Source organism: Drosophila grimshawi, unplaced genomic scaffold, assembly GCF_018153295.1.
Source record: "Drosophila grimshawi isolate 15287-2541.00 unplaced genomic scaffold, ASM1815329v1 contig_311, whole genome shotgun sequence".
Taxonomy (NCBI): Eukaryota; Metazoa; Arthropoda; class Insecta; order Diptera; family Drosophilidae; genus Drosophila; species Drosophila grimshawi.
Window position 1 is genome coordinate 5,427,657 of NW_025063098.1, and position 18,102 is coordinate 5,445,758.

Below are 18,102 nucleotides of genomic sequence, written 5' to 3' on the forward strand. Positions count from 1 at the left end.
TGAACATCAGCTGGCTGTCAGCTTGGGTGCCGCTGATGAAGTACTCAGTCAAAAATATCAAATGAACAAGGATATTTACAACAAGCATGTGTGCTGGCGTTGAGTTGCGAGATTAAATTGTTATATCATACATTTCTAAGTATATATATATATATATATATATATATATATATATATATATATATATATATATTAAATGCCATAGATTACAATTTATATTTTGACACATTTAAAATATATTTTATTTTAAATATTTTATTGTAGTTTTTGTTTGGTATTTTGAATATAAGATTTATATAAGTAATTGACTCGATTTAATAAAATATATTTAGTAATAATTCACTGTATTCATAAATAACTTCACAAATATTCTCTATTGTGTATGTAAATAGCCAGCCGTTCGTACCAAAGTTGGTTGGCACATGCAAAACTCAATGACTGTGACTAAAATCAGGAAGCACATGCCGTGCGGCCACGCCCATGGCGCCCACCAAATGGCGCGTCAACGCTGAACAGGAAGGCTTTCTTGTAGCATACATTGTGGCTTATTTATGGGCTCAGTCAAGTTAGAGACTTGACGCACTTTCGCTTTCGCCTGCCACTTGAGCCATAACACATTGTGGCAACAACAATAAAAGCGATGACGACTGATGATATGCATGTGTAGCAGCCAAGAGGCACTGAAAGCATTGCGATTGCTCAAGATAAATGGCAAAGATGGGGGGAAAATGGTACGAGTGAGCTGGGGCACTGCTCAATAGCCATAGCATAACGGAATACAATAGAAACACTTGATTTATATTTATTATGTTGGCCTGCCAATATTAAGGTTGGTCCTTAGCCACTGGCCAGCCCTGTGGCTGCTTTATTATAAGACAATGGCGTTGACAGCAAAGAAATATGGCCATGTTGCAGAAATGCCAAATGGCAATTAATGCCTTACACCCCAGCTTCCCATGGCCCGCACCAAGCTACTTCAAACCTGAGCCCTTTCGGCAGCTATTTGAGCAAGCTATGCGGCATTCATTTGCGCTTTCAATCATGCATTCATTTATTCATGCGCTATGCATATTCGAGTGCTGCGCTTCGCTTTTGTCTGTGCGACAACCTTGAAATTGCCGCCCCACCGCACCACATTATTAATTGAAAAAAAAAGCCAAAAGAGATATACAGTCGGTAACAATGAGTGCATCATCATCATCATTCAGGCATACAGTCTATTCAGTGAAAAATTGCCAGAACTGTGCCCAACTATTAATATCCATTTGTGTAATGCCAAACAATGCGAATGCAAACAGACAAGGAGGTGAAGGATGAGGGGAAAGAGTGCAGAGGATATAGAGGAAATGAAACAGTGCAGAGCAGAGAACTCATGTGTGTGGCAATGATTTCCCCGTGTATGGATACTCGTATTGTTGCATTGTTGCATACAAATTTCCATAATTATAAAAAAAAAAGAAAGAAAAAATTGTTCAACAGACTCACGAATAGACGGCCCAACCTTGAAAGCGGCCCGGGTGGTCACAGAATTGAAAGCTGTTTTTGGCGTCAGCGACAACACGGCGTATGCGGAATATTTATGCAAATACCCCAACAATATACACACATGCATAAATAGAGAGTGAGAACGGATCACCAAACAAAACCGTAACCATATCCGTATTCCGATGTTGCCTCTTTTTACAGCATCAGTGATTTTCCTTTTTATTTTTATTTAACTTATTTTTCTTTTGCTTTTTTTTTTTTTTTTGTTGTTATGCGGGTTTCTCTTTATTGTCGACGGCGTCAGAGTGTGAAAATGCGAGCTTTAAATAAATTAAATGTAATATGTATGGACTGGGAAAGGTCGTCGTTGAATATGCTATGAGATGTGTGAAAGGCGTGATTTTCCATCTCTTTGGGTATCTGTATCCAAATCAGATTCGCTTAATGTGCCGCTGGATTTGTGAAGCACTTATGCGGAAATTTGTCTGGTAATTGTTAAGCTTTTCTATTTAAAATTTGGGTTCATTTTAAATATGATTAAAATTAATTTAATTCGTGTAATGAATTGCATTGTTACCACTTTATTGAGCGTAGTTATTACTTCAAATTTATTTTATTATATTATATTTATTATCATTAAAATAAATATATATTTTTTGGGCAATCATTTTATTTCCTTAATATTTTGTATGTTAAATATTTAGTATGTTTGTTGTTTTCCACATGTTCAATTTTTATTATACAATTTAAACCGTAATATAAATTTCAAGCAATCAGCTTTTTTTTCATTTCTCAGAGACTGATTAATGGTATGGGTTTGGCAGCTGAAATCAGTGGAGCAAATTAAGAGCGAATTGAATGCCTTGTAATTGAGCGGCAATGCCTTTAGCCCACTGAAAGGAAAGGCAGGGACTATAAGGACATGCGGTCATAAATTTTATTGTAGCTGCTATTAAATGGGCAATTCTTCCGACGCTTCTGCCTTGTGTGCAGCTTGTTTGATTAAATTAAAAACAAGCCGCGCAAACACATGATAAATGTTTTATTGTTAAATGTAATTATTAATTCGACCGAGCTTCGCTTCTGGCAATTATATTTCTGTTTTCACGCTGTTTTTTTATTTTTAATAATGATATAAGCAGCACATATTGATTTAAATGCTAACGTGCCATTCATAGCGCATTACGCATCAAGCATACGAAACGTGTGCCACGAGTGGAAAAGTTTTAAATTTTTCTGACAAGTTGTCGTGTTGCTCGGGACGCTAAGCGACAATAAAGCCAGCAAGTACTCGACAGGCAGACGTAAGCCACCAAGGGATCATAAAATATCAATGCCCAGCTTTGTCAGCTTCAATTGGCAACGTAGCGCAATATAAACCATGTTACGCAAATAAGTATAAATAATAACGTCGGAAATTCCCAAAGCAACGGCTGCTTGTAAGCCACATTTTAATGCAATTTAACAACTGATATAGGGATTGTGAGCACCTGATAGAAAATAAACACAGCTGATAGGAGTCAAAGGGCTGCCAAATAATATCTGCAAGATGAACAAATAAATTACAAAATAAAAACAACAGCTTTATTAATATGTTTGAATTGCACAATAATAAATGTTGTTCATCTATCTACTTTAATTTGTTATCTTATTTTTCTCACCAATAAATGATAAAATTACATTTCAAGCAGCATAATTTTAGTATATAAAGTACAAATTTCTCTTTAATGTTATTTGCCATCGTTATGTTTTGCTTTTAAAAACGCATGTCACACTCGTCTACAACAATTGCATAAGGCGTAGGAGTTGATTCCACTTCCTTTTAGCTGAATTTTGAATACACACCCACACACACACGCAGATACAGGCAAAATGTCGCATCCTTTGGCACTCAAAAGCCCTTTAACCGTGTGACACTTGTATTCGTGTGGAGCAACAAGGATAACGCGCTCTGCTTGCCATGCTTTTGTTTTGTATTTTGTGCGACAACCATAACGGCCCTCTTTTCACCCATCTCCACCATCCTGCGCTACTTTGCTGTTTAAGAATTTTAATTTTAGAAATGTCTTAAAGTGTTTGCAGCACCTTTGAGGGCAGTGAGGTGAAGGCTACGCATTGCGGTTCCAAGTGACTTTGTGACGAGTTAATATACAAATATTCAAATTTAGTCAAACGAAGACAGCACACGACTTGAACTTTTTCCCAACAACTTTTCCAGCAAGACTTTTAAAAAGAACATTAGTTAATTAAGTAAAATTTTCCTGTTGCATTACACACTTATTATATTTTCTGTAGTCAACATTTAAATTCCGTAATATACATTTAAAGCAGATTGTGTTTGCATTAAATCTCAAGATGTATTCAGTGATATAAATTAATGCACTCATTTTAATAAGTAACAATTTTTTTGCGTAACAATATATATAATTTTCTTATAAATTATTAAATTTATTTACGATAAATGCTACGAAAAATGTTAGATGTAGCTTATAATCATCCTTACTCTTCAACTTGCCGTAAAATAATATCAGAAATGTGTATGAATATATTTAAAGTAGCAGGGCAGTCGTAACAAGTTATTGGTATCAGTACAGCGGCGCAGGACACAAATGGGACCTTAATTAATTTCCCATATTGTGAAAGCGTCACATGCAAAAAAAACGTCGCAATAAACTTGACAACCTCAGTTCTTGTGTGCTGTAATAATTTTTGGCTTAACTGCAAACCCTTTTTTTGGGCTGCAGCAAAATAAAATTAATTGGGCGGCAGAAAAAATATATATGACGGGGGTTTCAACTGCAGCATCAGCATTCATTTTCATTATAAATGTCAACAGAGCAGAAGCCAAAAAAAAAAGAAAGTAGATATTTAAGCGACTTGGATAAAGATTGGAAATGAATGGGAAATTGGGAACCAAATGGTTAGCAGTTCCCATATGCAAAAAAAAACGAATGTAATTATTGTATATGTGCTGAAATATGAGCAAATTTATTTATAGCTCTCTCCGTGTATGTGCCAGGCCAACACGCACTGTGACATGAGCAATTGTCATTTTTGTCGTTTTTTGCTGTTGTCCCTGCTGGTTGTTTTTTAAACGTTTGCTGTTGCATACATAAATGCTGCAGGCAATCCATACACAAACAAGTATTGAGCAGCAGTTCCCATTTATATTTTTATTTATTTTGTTGTTTTAGTGCTTTACGGCATTGAAACGAGTCTCGTTACCTGCCGGGGCCAACGTATCCTATGAGTTATGGCTTCTGGCTGGCGTATGATTAATATTCAATTACATGGCACAAGCAGCATGTATTTTACACACCCAACCACCGCCAATAAAAAGCACAACCCACAACCCACATATATGGTAAGGTTTTTGCACTTTTTATGCAGTCAGCCAGAAAACTTTGCTAATTGCCCCATACGTAAAAAACAACATAAAAAAAGAACAAAAGCAGCATAAACAACAATCGAATTAATGCACAGCCTGCAGAGGAGCGTCAGTTGCATCGATGGGAGCCACAAATGTGAAATTTCCTTTCATTTAATTATGCACATTTTGTGCTTGCTATTTCGGGTAAAGGATGCTTTTTAATTGGGTTACGTGTTTCTGTTTGCTTATTTGTATGCAGCGGAAATTGCGAATATTAATTGTGTGTTGAGGCAAATGAACAATTTTTTTATTAAGCTGACGATAGCAAACTTGTTTGCATATTTTCAATTATTGAATACGAGTTTTTTAATTTCGTTAATTTAAAATTTTTGTTTTTTTTTAACTTGAAAAATATAGTTTTACGTTGCGATAATTTCTATAGATTTGGATAAATCATTCACGATTCAGCTACTTAATTGCGCTGTTTTCTAATATAGTTTTAATAGCCAACAAAATTGTTCACAAAGAAAACTTTCCATGAATTTTCCTTAACTGCACCCAACCACACTTATTGTTCCCATTTTTTTTTGTTTAATATAAATGGATATAATACTTCAAAGCACAAATATTGCGTGTGGCTTTAGCATAAGCCATTATATTCGCCTTTTGACAAGGCCAATTGCCGTGATTTATGATTGCCATTATTTAGGGCTTAGAGGCACGTGCTTTGCCTTCTTAATCTCCCATTTCAGGCAGTGTATTAAAATAATGCTAAACCACAGCTAAATCATAACTTAAGCTCTTATCGCTGATGAAAAACAAAAATTGCAAATGTTATTTTAATTTGCCAATAAGCTGCCCAAAAGGTCAAAGATCTGCTTTTCAATATTTAATACGCATATTTGCTTATTTGTTGCGCATTGCGCATTACATCATTTTAGATGTCAAATTATACAAATTATTTAAATAAACAATTAAGTAAGTTATGTCACATGTCATAGGCAATTTTGTATGAAAACAAATTTGCAATTCTTTTGTATTTCAACGTTCAACGCTTATTTATTTATTTAATGCCAACTAAAGTCAGTCGACACAAGAAAAAAAATAGAAAAGTAAACAATTGAAATAAGTTATGTTAAATATTAAAATTAAATATAAATTAAGAAACTTAAATTTAAATTTAAATTCTGGGTTAAGCCCAGGAAAAGAAAGAATCCGACCAATAAAAAGAAATATTATAAATTAGTTAAGCTCCATCACAAGGCAAGCGAATGTGAAAGTATTTTTTTGTTGTGATTTTTAAAACGGGTCACATGTAATTTTAATTGATTGCAAGTAATTAAAAAAGAAAATCAGCCCATTCATTATTTACGGTGTTCGTGTCGTAATAATTCAATTATGTTAAAATAATTACATTATTATGGCAACACGCCTGGCTCTACAATATTTAAAACTGTGCTTCATTTAAGCATTTATTTTTGTTTACTTTTAATTCATAAAGTTGATCCATTGATCGATGCGCATATCATTTACCTCTCATTTTTTTGCACACATACGTGTACTTGGTGCGTGACAAATTCACACTCACTCGGCCAAAGCGCGGCAGTTTGAGCGTATTAATTTATGTATTTGAGGCACGCTTGATTTACCCGCACACACTCACCGAAACACACACACGCACACACACACATACATGCACACGTACGTACAGTGGCCAACAAAGTTACGCCCCTAAATTGCATATTAATTGCTCATTAATTGTTGATTAGCCTTCAAGTGGGGCATAGAATCGCGGCGAGTGCTAATCTCAGCTCAGTTTACCAACCTGCCCACCCCTTTCCACTTCCACTTCCAGTTCCCGTTCCCGCAAAACAATATGCCTATCTTTCTGTCTCTCCTCTCCTACTTACTGTCTCTCTCTCTCTCGCTCTCTTTCTGTTGCTCTGGCAATCGGTAAGCGCCACTAATCTTTAGTGTTAAGTTAAGTATACGCAAAACTTATCAAGAGGCTTAGCAGCGCTCGCTCTTGTTGCGCTCGGCATTAGTGCGACAAAATGTTGTAATCAATCAAATGTACAGAATACCGACAACCCCTCTTGAACCACCACCACGAACAGCCGGTATGCCACAGCACCGCTGCGGGACTCCACTTGTCGGTTTTCTTCGGCCAGGCAAATGCCTTGCAATTAAGCATTATTAATCACAGCGACTAATCAGCTAGCGGCACAAGAACTGAACACTTCCGCCCCAACAAATAATTACAATAGTCATCGCCCAAGGAGTACACATCCTGTCGCCCAGTTGCCTCCTTCTAGTGTCCTTGGCCTTCTAATGTCCTCGCCTTATTTTCACATAAAAATAAATATTTAAGTAAAAGTCGAGTGCGTTAATTCGAATGATTGAGCTGATGAGGCCCCTTGTGACTGATGTCTGCGGTGGAATTGGCTACCAGATTTGAGCATATGAGTTTTGTGGACATAACTTTGAAAACAATTGTTGATGTTCCACAAAATAATATTGTAAGAACGAATTGTTGAACTGTACAAATATGGGTTTTTCTTTTCTTTTGTGAACCACTACTATATCAAATAATATTTTAATTTACTTAAAGAAATAAATAATTAAAGAAAACTTAATATCAATTTTTATTTTATTATTTTTGTATTTGTATTTCTGAGACAAAATTCAGATAAAATGTAGAGAAGCATAATCGTATCTACTGCACACTGAGATAAAATGGATTATAAGCTGATCTCGTATTAATATTGATTGATTTTTATTTTAAACAATCCTTTAAAAATTCAACGCATAGTTCGTATCATAAATCTTATGAAAAGATTAATTTTAAAATGAAATTAATACATATTTAGTATAAAACAAATTTAACATTTACTCATACTCAAATTTGAGCATTTTATTTTAAAATCAGAACCAGACAAAAATGGAAAATTGACCATTAAAACAAGTTATGAATTCAAATATTCGTTATATATTACAAATTGGCAATCGCGCGCTTAAAATTGAAAAACTTTGCTCAAGTTAAAAGAGCCCAATTACTGTAAAAATAAATTCAATTCGTTAAGGTTTGTTTATATTTCAGCAAGCTTTGGTACAAATCTTTCTTATATATTTATCATTTTACTTTCTGCTTGAACTTCTCGTCTATAAATCAGTGCACACTCTTAAAGCTGTTACAATCTTTAGCCTAAATAATAAAACAAATAATAAACACGCACAAGCAGAAAACACTTGAGAAAAGAAAGATTGGCATTGTTCATAGTCAGATCGGGTCAAAGAGCGACTTGTGTGCTAATTGTGCCTCTTGTTGCCGTTGTTGCTGTCAACAATGCACAAGGCACAAGGCACAAGGCACATAGCACAAGGCACAAATGGGCCAAAAACATGACAGACAATAACAATGGCAGCACGAATATTGCCAATTTGGCTAAATGTATTGCAGCAACTTAGTACAACCTGTCAGATAGCCGAAGTGTGGCAAAACACTTGACTTGCCGCAGTGGCAGGTGAAGCTGCAGCCCAACCAATCAATCAGTTTGGGACCCAGTTTGACTTGCCGATAGACAGATAAGTGGGCCATAATTCTGGCCTAAGGAATCAGATATCGGCAAGTCCTTTTCAAGTTAAATGGCGCGTCCAACAAAATGCTTGCTTCACAATTTAATTATAAATGATTTATGACTCAATTACCGTTTCATAGACGTGTTGTGTTCAACTTCCAAATGCTGTGCGAATCCTGCTGTGCAGCACTGTTTTTTTTTTTATAGCTTGTTGGGCTTCAAATTTATTTAAGTTATTTTGACACTGTCTAGCACTTAATCACTTAATTTTTAGCATTTACTTATATATCTTCATATATATTTATTTTCTATATATATTTATATCTTTTTCTCTTTTTTTTTTTAATTTGCTTTGCCTATTTATTATAATTATTTCTTTGCTATTCTCTTCTATAAATTTTATACAAAAAAGTAGGCAGCGTTTCTGGTGAGTTGCGACTTATTGGCGCCTGTGGCGTATGCTGTACACAAAAACACACACAGAGACACACAGAGACACGCACACATACACAAACACAAACACAGCACTCTTTAAAGGCGAAAAACACTTAAGCTTGGCTGCGCCTGATGCTGATTTCCGTTTATTTTTGTTTGCCGTATTCTGTGGTCAAATTTGCTTATTTTTGGGGCGTTGTTTTTGGTCTCGCTGCGAGTTTTAAGCAAGAACTGCAAATGCCGTGGCCCAATCTATGCACACACGCCACACACACACACACATGTACTCGCACACACACACACGTACACAGACACACACACGCACACACACACACAGAGAGAGAAACTCGCCCGTTGTGGAAATATTGTGGAAATTGGCGACGCGACTATCCGTTTCCGTTAGCGCTGCGCTTTCGTGCGGCCCGCTTGTCGTTACCAAACAACACAAAAATCGAACGTGAACTGGCACGAAAATTCGCCACTTCAGGCAACCGAAAACGGACGCTGCCTCAATTTCAATGCTTCGTTTCGGGCATTTCGCGCTTCACCCGAAGCTTCGAATTGCGAATGTTGTGCACGGCAGCGCCAAACGGCCGTTGTGCGAACTAATGCATTGCATTTGCGGAGAGCGCAGAGCGCGCATGGCAATCGATTTGGGCAATTTGGGAGGAGCAGTGCGAGAGAGCAGTTCCCATTATTATTGAGCAGGAGAGATGCCTGCATGAAATGTACCACTTGCGGTTTAAAAATAGGGAAATCTATCTGCTAACTGCCCCTTTCCAAGGAGTGTTCGAAATTTGTTCGTACAGTGGTCAAAATTATGATTATAAAGTCGAAATAAAAATCAGCATTTCTTATTTTGATTATAGTACAATTTCGGCAAGCTGATATACCAAATATAATTTTGTAATATTTTTTATTGGGCAAACAAAAAGAATAAATACATTAAAAAAAAATAAAATAAAAAAGTAAACAGTTAACTTATTTGTGTTTGGCTGAAATAATTTTTGAGTACTGCCATTCAATAAAAGTTACGTATTTCTGCAACATTAGATTGAAATTGTGCGCGAGCAGTTGTTAATCTCATTTCAAATCGAGATACTCAACTTTTTACATTTTCATTGCATGGAGCAAGTCCTAAATATCGAATATTTAAACCATCGTTCTAAGCTTTCTTAAGCTATTCGGAATAAAAAATTGGTTTAAGTATTTGAATGAATGGCAATTCGTGCTTTTCGTGATTGGTTCTGAAAGCTTGCAAATATTGGGTAATTTGCTTTTATCGCGGACACAATCCATCCAGGGCTTTTTGAAAAACTAAAACTTAACACATATATCGAATACTTAAACCACTTTAAGCATATTTAAAGCTGAAAGCTATGGATTTAAAAAAGGCTTTTATTATATGAAGATTGAAGCCGTAAAGTTTTCTAGAGCTAATACAACATTTTGTTTATCATTTTCTATATTCTCGAACCATACTGCTGGCTAATCTTTTGATTAGATGTTAGTTCCAGCAATTAACAACAGGTGGAATTTTGACTCGAGTAGATTTCTTATGATAAATCCAAGTTGACCAGGCAAATAACTTAATGGAAGCTACTAACAAATTTAACGAATCGAATAATATGCTCTGCTGTGACAACAATGCAGTTTCAGAATTCCTATCCTTCTTCGAATATGTCTGTTTGCAATTAATAGCTCCATAAACTTCCGTTAAAAGCTTTCACAGGATTTGGCAATTGTTCCTTGGGAATGTTACAAATATTCTTTGTCTGCTATTTACGATGTCAACTTTTTGCTTAGTTTTTCGGTTTTGAATGAATCGCATATTCACCTGCAGTTAAAAGCTTAACGTAATTCAATTCAATTCATTTTTCTTGAGGGGCAAAAAAAGAACAGAATTTCGGTTGAACTGTGACCCACTGCAGAATCGAGGTCAACGGCCAGAAACAGTGAAAGAAAGTGGCCCAGAGGCTTTCACAGAAGCGTGTGTGTGAGAGAGAGAGAGAGAGAGAGAGAGAGAGAGATGGTGATGGAGAGATAGAGACAGAGATTTAACCGATGTGTGAGTATTTTAGTTGCAAGTGCAACTGGCTGCTGCACTTATAAATCATAATTTCCAGAAAATAAATCCTTCACGGACAATTTAACCTATGCTGAGGGCTGTGGGCAAAACGGGCCGAATCTGCAACAGCGGCAACTGTATCCGGCTGTGGGCTCTGATCCGAGTTCTGATTTGGATTCGGCTTCAGATTCTGTTTCTGATTTTGGCTGCTTAACAATGGGCCTGGTCGAGATAATGGTTTTATTTTCCTCTACACCGTCTGCAGTCAAGGACGCAGTGCCATAAATATTGTATGTGTGTGTGTGTGTGTGCTAACTGATTATATATTGTGGCTAAATCGCTTGCAGATTAAAAAAATGGAAATTGAAATTGCGAGTTTTAATTTCTAAGGTGCTTAAAAGCTCAAAAATGTGGGTGTTTTGATTGCACTCATTCAAAATGAATTAAAAATTCATTTAAAATTAATTAATTTATTATTAAGTTTGCCATCAAATTCGAACTTATGCGCTTGACACACATACCCAAAATATGTTGATTAATGCTTTAGTCTTGAGGATTGAGCTGCAAATTTCGTGCACCCAAAATCCAATCAAATGCATTTTCAGACGTTCCTCAAGTTGGGCTCTTGTTTCCTTACAAATGCATTTGAGTTATGGTCAATGCTGACTGTTTGTGTATGTTGCGGTCTTACCATCCCACGGGGCAGGGGAAGTGCCACAACTGAAACTGAAATAGCAGAGGCTGCAGGAGCAACAGGAGCAGCTGTTTTGCCAAAAGCATTGGTGGGCGAACTAAAATTTAATTTGAGCCACACTCCTTCATCATTGTGTCAGGCAGGAGGTAGTGCTGACTTTGATGCTGATTAGAGATAGGACCCATAAAGCAGCAATTGATAGTTGGCTACTACAGTTTTGTAATAAGTGCTGCAATTTTGATTAAGGTTGAGCTGCTTATCGATTTAATCTACTTTACAAATTTAATTGTTTTGAAGTCAACTCAGAATTTCAATTGGACTCTTTACACATATTTAGGCATTTCATATCACTTAGGGTGCTGATCGATTTGTATCAAATTCATTTAAAGTAACAATGAAATTGTTCGTAGCAGATTTATTATTATTCATTGCCATTGTTTTTAGGACACATGTGATTTGCCAGATGTTTGCCAACTACACTGAACTTAATGAAAATGGCTATTGCATAAATTGTTATTTGCCCGAGTGTGTGATTAACGCGACTGGATACAGCGCTCACCTGGAATTGGAGGCAAATGTAACAGTGTCTAATGATGCAAGTGAAGCAAATGATTTCGCTGCATGCGTACCAGATCCATATCGTATATATGGTATTTATTTAACTATTAACAAATTTCCTCTTAATTATTGTTCGTATTCTTTCTCATCTTAATGTGCAGATAAACTAACGGCCTACATTTGTTTTTGGTCCACAGGGATGGGATGTCAGGCAGTCGCTGCTAATCATTATAAGCTCATTTCCTATATAGAGGAAGGCATCTGTTCGCAGTGTTACCTGAATTGTCCCTGTACTTGGGATATTCCATCATCTGCCATCTGTCCTAATAGACTTGATAGACATTTTAGGCTTATCAAAACATGTTTGACCACAATAGCAATGTACTGCTTAAGCACCTAGAACAGATCATCATAATAAAATATTTTAATTTATTTGAAATAAAATATTTCTTCAGAAATGTTTCCTTTGCGGATGAGTTAGAGTGAAGACAACTCTTTAATTTCATTTTTGTAAATTGCATTGCATATTAGTAAATGTTCTACAATTCGATTTGAATGTTTAGCTAACATTTCATTGAGTGTCAATTAATACAGCATTTTCTGGATATCAAAATTGCTGTTGGCTTGGCTCAGAGATTGTCTGTTCAATTTTGAGCATTGTATTCGTGTTTGATTTGTGGTTCGGTTTCGGGGCCTTCGATTAGCATTCGTATTTGCAGTCATGAGCAATTACAAATAATCAACATTTGCGTAAGCATTTTGACAATTTGAAACGCCAGAATCTAAACATGAACACAACAGCAACAAATTGGTTGCCTCTATTGAGTAAACACACACAGTCTCTCTGTCTCTCTCTCTCACCCACACACACACACACACACACATACAGAGACACACACATTCGATGTGTGTGAGTGTGTGTTTGGCACATTACTAGCACACGAAATGCATTTGACATGTGCAAGTAACAGCAGTTGTTTGTCCCCACAATCTCCGCCGGAGCCCAGAAGCTAATTAAAGCGCACATGCGTGTGATATGCCACACCAGATGTTGGCTTGTAGATGTCGCATATAGTACTATATACTCTGTGTGTTTGTGTGCGTGTGTGTGTGTGTGTTGCAGGGGTGCAGACCCTAGTCGCAACAGCGAACATGTCGAACTGGCAGTCGCAACACGCGCCGTGTCTTTATTCTAATCTCAGCGGCAACATGCTTTAAATTTAGCATAACATCCCGCAATGAGGCTGGGCTGATTGTGGGCACAGGGTGAAGAGGGGGGCTGGTAGGCAGCAGAGTATGTGGCTGACTGGCAACTCTCAATGGTCTAAGGTCAAAACAAGAACTTGGGGAGCTGCCCGGGGTGTTTGAACTAAGCAAACGGTGCGTGTTTTGATTTCATTTTGTTGCCGCGAATGCCGCGAAAAGGTAAACAAAATCTAGCCATTTTTTTTTTCTTGTCATATTTATATTTTTTGTTTTTTTCACTTATACTTTATATTCCTGCCTGTGGCACCAGCACTCAGATATACAGCTTGCCAATGTAAGCCCCTTTTTTAAATGCTGTGTGGTATCATTAGCATAATCTGTCATCCTTTGGCACAAAGTTTCTCTTTTCATTTATCGATTCTTCAACATTTTCTTTTTTTACACTCAAATGTTGTTAGCGTATTGTATATTCGCCTTTACATACATATTATTTTTCTTATTTTCTGCACCCTTTCGATGTGTTTCGATTTTGTTATTTTTAGCCCACACTGCTGCGTACTTATTCGCAATGATTTGCAGCGATTTTTAATAAATGCAAAGTTCGCTCGAAATTGCAAATTGTTGCCGACTCGCATTGCCCCCAAATAAAACACTCGATTCAGCAATTTAAGCAGCAATAACCAATCGAACTATGAAATAGAACAACATCAACTCGCAATTTGAACTAATATATGCAATTTTTACGACAGCCGCGAATATAAAATAGAAATATGTATGACGGAATTTTAAATGCGTATTTTGATATTTAAATTTGATAAATGTGTTAGATATTAGATGATATAAGCTTTTATAAAATTCAATTAAGAACTTTATACACATTATATTAAATAACATTTCAAAGCATCGATTATATTCAACTAGAAAAAGAGACTAATTCGAATTGAAAAGAAAAAAACACAACTTAGATGATATGTTTATGTAAATTTGATTGAAAGCATTACAACACAAAGGGCATCCATCAGCCAGACTAAGCCGATGGGTTAACAATTTTTTCTGACCACTCAACTTTATTGTTAACAAAATATTTTTTATGTTATATCACAAAATAAAGAATATCAAATGCCAACGAATTTCATAAAAAATATATTTGACAACGAAAGCAAACCGTGCGGAATAAATAACAAATTTTTGGATAGTTGACTCAAAATAATAAAATACAAAAAAAAAAAATAAAAACAAATGTAAAACGTGCTGGTTTTTGATTTATTTATTTCGCACAATTCAAATATAGTTTAAATACAATTTACGTTTTAAAAAATGTATAGATGGTTGTAAATAAGATTTACTAGAAAATAGTCAGGGCTATTGATTTAGAGCTGAGTCTGCTCCTCAACTCTATTGTGATTTCGGCTGCAACAATAAATTTCACGCTTGTGCCACAAAAGGTTGCCACGAGTACGGTGTGTAAATTTATTAACAAATCAATTCGTTTGTGTAAAACGCAAAACAAGCCATACATTTTGAGATGATTATTGTTGATTTTGATTTTTGCTTATTGTGCTGCATGCATTATTTGGCATGTTGCATGTGCAAACATGTGTGAATATTTTGAAAGATACATGCAGATTGGACGGTGTGCGTTTGCAGCAAGTCCCACAGGATGCGGTGCATTTGCCATCAATATTTATATACAAAACTGAAAAATGGCTGAGAATGACACAAACTTAATATCAGATACCCTAAGGCTAACAAAATCAATGCAAACTAAATAAAAAGAAGTAAAGTTTACTTCAATCAATTTCAGATAATCCTTTGCAATTGTATCTTTTATAATAACGCATAAGTCAACATACCACATAGGATTGCCATTTTAAAACATCTATGCGTATTTTACTTAAGACTTTACTTTACACATCGAAAATATTACATAAATTGAATAGAACAGAAGCGATTACTGATAAAAAGTATTTTGAAGTTAAAAATAACTAAAGCAAATCGATTACATATGATGAATACACTTACATTAAAAATACATATCTCACTCTGAATGCCAATCCAATAAGCATCATTTCTTAGGTCTTACACGGTACGCAAAAGTTACCTTGGAATATTTATGATGACTTCTGCCATCTGCAGCAGCGCTTCAAAGATATACACCGTCTCATAAATAATTTGTGAGGAAAGCTAAGATTTACTCTGTGACACACATATGCATATACATATTGGGTTGCTCGAGGACAGTTTTCGTCGACTTTAAGGCGTTACACAAATTCAGCTCATATATTATCCATTTAAATAGATTACTTGAAGCATTCGACAGACAAACCACACAGCTGCAGGGAAAAGTCACTGAGGCATCTTCGCCAACATTGACCAACATTTCGAAGTCGTGACTGCATAAAATATTTCCGAAGCAAACTTACAGTAGCTCCTAAATACCTCTGGGTTGTCGACACTCCTCGCTGGCTCCTCACTCTCCTCCTCCGCTGCCGCTGTCCTTATGCCCCTGATGCTGGCAGGCAGCAGTTAAGCCGCAAAGCAGCCATTAGGCAACTACAACTGATGCGATGACGTCGCCAATGGCTGTCACTCGACAAAATTGTTCACAGACACAAAGAACGAACTCTGACACACACATACATATATAGAGAAGAGCGAAACAGTAAAAAGGCAGAGCGCTCTGTGTGGAGTAACTAACAGTATGCAAACTGTCTTGCCACTCAGTCGCGCATCAGTGGCTGCCACACTGAGTTATGGGATGGGTTTCGAAGGAGGCCGCAATCGTTGTTGCCACAACACACAATTCACTTGCGAAGGCAGTAAAGTAGGCAACAGATTTATTTATTGTTTAATTTGCATTGTCTGGCCTCTCAATTATGTGTCTCGTCGGTTGACAATTCTATAATATTGGCTGCAGTTCGTCTATGCCATTTTTAATCACTCGCAAATTGCGCTAAATCATTTTCTAATTGCCACCTCGCACAATACTCCTTTATGCTCCACCTCACCAGTTTCATCCCACCTCATCCTTACCACGCCATCGAGACATCCTTCACTCTTAAATGACTTCACACATTTGCGCAGTACATGTTTATTTCAGCTCGAGGACGTGTCGCCGCATCTATATGCCAGCCAAAACACAGCCCGTATCTATGTCTGCATAGACTCAGAGACTCACATATATATATATATATATGTATATATATATAAGTTGAGGCATATTCGCAGAGCACAGCGTGTGCTCAGTGATGCGAAAGGGCATATTACCATGAGCATCGTGGTTGAAATAAAACATGCTTTGAATATTAACTTAAATATTTTTTCCTACTTATTTTCTTCTCAAGTTTGAAAATTATTCGACGTATGTTTTTAGAGTAGTCCTCAATTTTTTTGGCTGGCTCTAATTTAATAAGAAATAAAATTATCTTATTAAATATATCAAGCTTATATAAATAAATAATTAAAAGGTTAAGAAATAATTATGATGTAACATTATTTATATTTATATATATCTTTAGCAATAACAAGCTGGCATTATTATAGAAAGTGATACATATTTATTAAATTATAATAAGAAAAACGGTTTTATCTTTCTTACACTATTTGAGATGAAGCTGTTTAAAATTTGAAAATAAAGTTCTGCGTAAAACATCCTTTCAACATTTTTTACTTTCATAATTAAGTTCTCAATGTTTTTTCGAAGGATACCATATAATTTTATTTCGGCATATTAGCCCTTTTAATTATTAAGCAAGTGTATTCGAACTTTGGCAAATATTTGATTGGAATTTGGCGCCTGCAGCTTGGCTGCTAATTATACCAAAATATGTATGGTTATAGTTTATATGTTATTTCCATATTGGGTTATATGTATGTGGCAGGAGAGAAATGTCCTCCTATTGGGCTCTCTGCCAACAGAGACTTTGCACTTGCCTCTTGTGTTTATTACTGCTCCTATTTTGCTTCTAATGTATGAATATATACAAACATAAATATACATGCTTGTATATACAGAGCTCTTGCTTATTTTGGAGTGGTTACTTGGGGTTGATGGTGACAGCTTCTGTTGGTCATTAGCCCCCAATTAGTTATTGTTAATTTGTCGTTTGTGAAACGGAACAGATTGCATATTTTTGTTATTGTGGTTCTGAATATTTTAGACATTCCATAAGCTCACAGGAAATGTAATTATTTTCACATTTCATGCCAATACTAACATAATTGGCGTGACTCATGAATTAATTGATTTTGATGCAACGCTGACGGCGGGAAATGGAAGGTTGGAAATCATTATGCTGTAATTGGGTTTATATATGCTCTAGTCTCTGTATGCGATCTACAGCCTACAGAAATAGGTATATCTGTCAGTGATGCAGTCATGAACAATTGTATTTATGGTAATGTTTCATTGACACAAATGTTAGCATATACATAATATTATTACTAATTTTTATATATAATAATTAATTTTTATATATAATGTGTTTGAGTAATGTCCGTCATGCTTTATGTACATATGAACACAACCTAAAGCTAGAGCCTTGAAACTTTAAACATTTCCTGGCCGATGACAGCATCAGATTAAGTGTCAAAATTGCTAGAAAACCTATAAAATATATAATTGGAAAACGATAAAACCATTTATCTCCAAAAATTTCAAAGCTTCAGTCATAAAATTTGATTAGTATGTTGTTGTTCTTTAAAGATC

At 35.8% G+C, this 18,102-nt stretch overlaps 1 protein-coding gene and 1 long non-coding RNA gene across 2 annotated transcripts in view; one reads left to right on the forward strand and one right to left on the reverse strand.

Moving 5' to 3' along the window:
* The window catches only part of LOC6564321 (neuroligin-4, Y-linked), a 75,107-nt gene extending 65,781 nt beyond the window's left edge, over window positions 1–9,326 (reverse strand). Inside the window, exon 1 of the mRNA XM_001990261.3 lies at window positions 8,564–9,326. The gene's annotated coding sequence lies outside the window, so the exon portion shown is untranslated. The remainder of the gene's footprint in view (window positions 1–8,563) is intronic.
* A 2,708-nt stretch (window positions 9,327–12,034) lies between these two features.
* LOC116805471 lies at window positions 12,035–12,632 on the forward strand. Its single transcript, XR_004365202.2, has 2 exons — window positions 12,035–12,280; window positions 12,350–12,632. It is a non-coding gene; the product is annotated as an uncharacterized LOC116805471 (long non-coding RNA).
* Window positions 12,633–18,102: the final 5,470 nt, after the last annotated feature.